This window comes from Plectropomus leopardus, chromosome 4 (assembly GCF_026936395.1).
Source record: "Plectropomus leopardus strain MGB_pleo_1.0 chromosome 4, ASM2693639v1, whole genome shotgun sequence".
Taxonomy (NCBI): Eukaryota; Metazoa; Chordata; class Actinopteri; order Perciformes; family Serranidae; genus Plectropomus; species Plectropomus leopardus.
In genome coordinates this window covers 35,766,328-35,772,327 of record NC_142179.1, presented here as the reverse complement: position 1 = coordinate 35,772,327, position 6,000 = coordinate 35,766,328, and positions in this window count along the sequence as shown.

Here is a 6,000-nt window from a genome sequence, read left to right as displayed (position 1 = left end):
ACTGTTTGACACCAGCACCTCTTTCCATTAGCAGTGTCTGTTTAACTTGATTGTAGCACATGCTGCAGACTCTTTATCGACACTATTTTTGAGTATAAAGTAGCTCTAATGTGAGCTGTATACACTGAGGACTGTCATCCAGAGGAGTAGGGATGCTGTTTCTGAAAAAAAAAAAAAAAGTTTTTAAATGTCAATTTTCAGTCCTTGTAGTCCACTCAAATTTCAGAGACGGAAATTTCCAACCCTGGACAAATAAAAGCAAAGCTACCTGCGAAAACAATGTTTAATGTTCATTTGGGTGAACTGGCCCTTAAAGTACTGGGACAATAAATAAATCATAATGTAATGAATTGAATATTCAGCTTTATGTTTTCTTTAATATATGATTTAAAATGCTTTGATTGAAACTGAGACTAGCACCATGTATGACATGTAGCTGCTGTCACCAACACTCTGATATAACAGGTTAGAAAAGCTACAAACTGCCTTCTGATACTATCTTTTTCCAGTTTTGGAAGCAATGGTGTGTCAATATACTCTATACTATTTTACTGTTAATTACTTCTACAATGATGCATCTTTTTGACTGCCATCTAAAAATTGTTCAGTCCTCTCATGCTTGTTACCCAGAAATTTTTCAGCTCAGTCTGCTCTTACTGCAGTCATTACTCACACAAAAAACTGAATGTTTAAATTTAACATTATAACATTCATAACACCAAGTAGCCATAGAACAAAAACACAAATCCCCGTTATGTTCTGTTCATGTCAGAGTGCTGTTTCAGTTATTGTTTTCCTGAAAATTAGTCCACATGTAGGGCAGTGATTTGCACTATTGCAGTTTTCCTGAATTTACCAAACACAGAACTGAACAGAAACAGTGAAAAAAAAATCTTCATTGTGCAATATTTTTGCACTTTGTGGTGCGGGACAACAGCTCCAGAACGCTCTCTGCTTGACACTCTTTCCCTGTTGCACTACTGTGGGAGCTGCAGCAAGCAGTGCAATAATGAAAGGGCATCGGTCAGCTGGGCCAAGCCTCCTCCTCCTCCCTCACACCCCTCAACCTGCCCCACCCTTCCTCCGAGCCAGGCACCACAAACCCCTCACCCTTTTCTCTGCCTCTTATCCTCCTCCACCTTCCATCAGGATGAGTGCTTCAATAAAGACAGTGTTAAATAAAGAAGTGGTGTTTGTGTTTTATTCTGGCTGTGATGATATGGGATGTTGGGCTGGTGACCGTGAGAATGTGAAGCCCCCTTTAGGTCCGAAGCAGTAATCAGAGACCCCAGTGATAAATCTTTTGATCCCTGCCGAGGTTACAGTGGCAGTCAAAACATGAGGCTGACGAGAATGAGACAAGGAAATGAGTTACAAGCAAAGGGACACTTAAAATGTATGGATAAAAAAAAGAAAATGTGAACAAAAACAAAGCTGTAAGACCAATTTAAATATAGTCAGGTTTGCTTATAGAGCACATTTAAAGGCAACCAACATTGACCAAAGTACATTACAAAGAGATGAAATAAGTCAAAATGTAAAATCCGACAAGTTGATCTTACTTAAAATAATCTTTAAAACCGATGGCCTCAAAAAAGTAAAGTAAATATAACTATTAATATCAATTTGTGTTTCTTTTATATCTTATTGTTTACTTGAAAACAAGCTGTATTTACTTAATTTTGTGAAGCTGTTGCAAATAAAAAATGACAAGTGAAATGACTTTTTTCATTCTAAGTGTTAGCAGCTTTAGTAAACCAAGTTAGTCTGACGAAACATGGTCATCACAAAGAGGACTTTGCCAGTGATGAAGCTAGGAGATCTGTGAGATCTGTTGTGTTAACATGTTTAATAAGATAAAAGAATAATTGACTTGTTTGCAACCAGCAGAATACAGATGTATAGCACAGTAAACTTGGTTTATTGAAGTTGCTAAAACTTAGATTGATTTAATTAAACTTGTCATTTTTAAGTTGCAACAACTTCACAAAGTTGAGTAAATATAACTAAATTTTAAGTCAACTTAACAACTAGGTATTAGGTCAACATGAATTAGGAATAATAGTTATATCTACTTACATGTTTCTGTGTCTTCGAGCTAGGATCATAAAAACACAGGAATGATTGAATAAAATCAGTCATTAAAAGAGAATGTAGAAATGAATAAAAGCACAATATCTTGAAAAAAATCATAACATGAAAACAGCATGGCATAATTATCTTGCCTTAAGGGACATTTAGCCAGATAGACTGTAAAAAATGAACTATTTGTCTGAACTTAAAAAAGTTAGTGTCAGGGCTGCCTTAAAAATTTAAGTTGACTGAATTTGAGAAGTCAAGTTGAGGTCACTATGTGACAATTCAACTCATCTCCTCAAATTCAGTGAACTTAAAAATGTAAGGTAGCCCAGACACTACTATTTTTAGTGAAAGCACAGACCTTTAGAGTTTTTGCTCTAGATATATGTCTCTGAGATGTGTTCCTCCACTTTAAACTAGTTTGTAGTTTCGATGATTCAGTTGCAACTTTTCTCTCTGGAGAAAGCCAGTGTCCCTGTTTTCATCACGATGATGCTGAAAATAATTCTAATGAAAAGTTTTGACAGTGTTCAGTGGATTAGCCCAAATGCTATGTTTCTGAGGTCATGAAAAACTGGTACTAGTCATGCAATTTCACAATTTTATTTTCCAGGTATGGAAAACTAATGGAATTAGAAAAAAACATGAAAATATTGGAAAAAGTAATGGAATGTTGTTGCGTGTAATAAAATGAATTGTTGTAGTACCCCTCTGTGGAAAACCTTCCACATAAAGTATCAAACATAACCAACTATTAAAAAACTGGAAAAAAAGGTTGCGGTTTGGTTTTTAAATAATAATCATTGGAGTTAAGTATACCATGTAGTTCTGTTCATGTCATACATTGTATAAATTTATGGGTCCTTGAAAAAAACATGGAAAATGTTTTGAAATGTCCATGAAAATATGTGGGAGCCCTGAGAGTAATCTGAGTGGAGAGTCTTTAAATGTTCGACATTTGGGTCACCACTTACAATTTCGGTTAATCTCCACTGCATGCAAGTGGAAGCAGAAATTACAACGACACAAAATCAAAGCAGTTATCAGCTCAGTGACTTTGTTTTTGTTTAGGTGAAGTGAGTCTTCAAGGCAAAAATAAAGGTGTATAGAACACCTATAATAAAAATGTATAGAAAAACTTTCAAATCAAAACAGCCTGATATTGCCATTTCAGAGAGGTGTGTCTGTTGTCTTTTGAAAGGACGGAAAAATTATGTGTTACCTGTAACACCCAAAATATAATCCAAAAAGAAGCAGCAGAACTGACTTCTTTTGCTACATCAGAGGCATGAAATGATCATTTCAACACTGTTGACTTTATGAGCAAACTAAAATGTTTCAGTGCAATGTTACAGCAAAAATCCTTTATTTGGTGGGTGTGGGGGGGGGGGGGCACTGATAATAAGCCTATGAATAAAATCTATTTGTTTAGCATCTTCATAAGGCTGTCGACATCTTGATGGGAAATATCAGAGCCTCCATCCAAAGCAGGGCTGAGTATAAAACATCAAAACATTTTTTGGTATTAACAAAACCATGTCTGTAGCAGTAGAGAATAAAAAAAGCCAGTCACCTTGAGTCAAATGTCTCACTGTTAGATGAGATAGATGGTGATTTAAATCTCCATTTTGCCCATTTTATTCTTATTTCCTGTTTAGCTGCATGTGTTTGCAAAATTTAGCATTTGACAATTTTTTTTTGTTACATGACAAAGAAACTTTTATATGCAAAAGAATCATGTTTATATTCCTTGAAGTAAGACAAAAAGTGTGTTTGATAGCAAATGAGACCAAAACATGTAATAAATAAATAAATAAATAAATAAATAAAAACATTGTCCCAGGTAGCATAAAATTGCATTAAACTGATGTTTTCCTTCCTGAAGCTCTCAGTGGCTATAAAGGCTTTTTAAGATCTAACTGATTTAAACACGATCTTAAATATGTTGGAAAACATAATTAATTCATAAATGATTTCATTTAAAACTACCGAAACCACCACGAGTCCATCCTAAATGTTCAATGTGAAAATCATTTTTAAAAAAGTGCTTAAAAGTGAATCGCAGTAGATTATAATTCATTTTTGTTTCTGAATATACTTTTCTGTTCTTTATGACCCACCATTCTCCTTTATTTCTAGCTGCCATGTTTCATTTTTGGCCATCAAACATGAACTGAAGACTAAAGTGAACAGGTTCAGTGTGCAGCTGTAAAGGACTGTGAGCCTCAGTGAGCAGATTCAGTGGTTTGTTGTTACTTTACGTCTTCAGTCAGACGGTGAGACTGTGTGAAAAATAGACTTGGCGCTGTAAAAACATCAGAAACACAGGCAGCCTAATAGACCAACACAGCATTTCCTCCTCAGAGGTGGGTGGTCACATTTACATTTCCTCTGCTCTGCCTGCTGGGACTGAGGCAGCCGCCCCCACCCCCACCCCCAGGCTCCACCCCCACCCTCTACTACTAAATCCCCGTTAAAGGTCAGCAGCAGTGCACCTTTCACCACAGCAAAAAGGAGGGAAAAGTTCCTTTAGAGGGGGAAACGCACAGCAGTCAGTTAAAAGCAGAGATGATTTTTCGCTGCTTCTGAAGATGACTTTTTCCTCTATTACTCACATGACTTTCATTTTAGGTTGTAGGCTACTTTATGGATGTGATTAGATTAATGCAAATTTTTAAAAATGCAGCTTGAATGGAACTTTATGTTTGTATGTGACCAACGCCCTTTAAAACGTCTTGTTCTTAACTAAGAGCTGACAGTAACAGGGTTGAATTTGATCTCCCTGGCTTGAGAACATCTATGCTTTCAATTTTAATTTACACATTTTTTGGAGCATCACAAACATTTAACAACGGTCCCAATCAAAACTCAATAGTTTTAACTCTTAATGTCCACCTTATTGTTTGCATTTTTCACCTTGCAGCAAATACTTAATCTCTTTCATTTACCATTACATCTAAGAGTTTTAAATTAAGGGTTAGTTAGAATCCAAATAGTTTTTTTTAGACAGTTCTCTCCTGATAATGAAATTGCATAAACTTATTCACAAGAAAGAATATTGTCAGGTTTTCCTATGCTTAAGTAAGAGGCATCTGGATGAATAACATGTCATACATGCATATATATAAATTGCTTTTGATCTCATTAGGCTATCATGTAAGATAAAATATATTTTCCCTTTTTGCAGAACAAAGTGGGGTGAGTGCAAATAATTGTTGATAACAATAAGGTGCAACCCAATGTATATAAAATGCCAAAATTAGGTATGGAGCATAAAAATATACCCTTTACCCTATATAGAAGGGAATGTTCCCACAATACTGGCTAACGTTACCTATAAATTGTAATAATGTTTTAAAGAAAACATTAACATTAACATCTTAATTTTAATGTACAAAGAACCCTTGAAGGATGTTTATCATTTCAAATAATGTTCCTGTAAGACTAAATGCTGACTAAGATGTAATGTTAGAACTGCAACATTCTGAGGATGCTTTGGTGATGTTGAGAGGTTACAGTTCATACAATGTTCTTTTATAAAACGTTGCCACAATGTTACATGAGAACAAAGAAAGAACGTTTCCAATGCAACATTTTTTTAATGAAATGTTCCTCTAATGTGATTTAGAAAAAAAAAAACATTTGAGGTTTATAGAGAATGTTATCTTAACTTTAAGAAGAACATTCTTTGAACTAAAAGAAAAATTAAAACGTTACTGAAACATCGAACTGTACCATTCTCAGAACCATTTTAGAACCAAAAGTTGCCAGTTGGGTAAACATTGGATTTACGGAGTCATTTACCATTTTTGTCAAATATATGTAGGCTGTTTAACAGGGTGGAAGGTTAATTGGTGTTAATTTTGCATTAAATAACAATAAAAATAGAAACGAAAGATGATTTTTTTGTTAAAACATTAA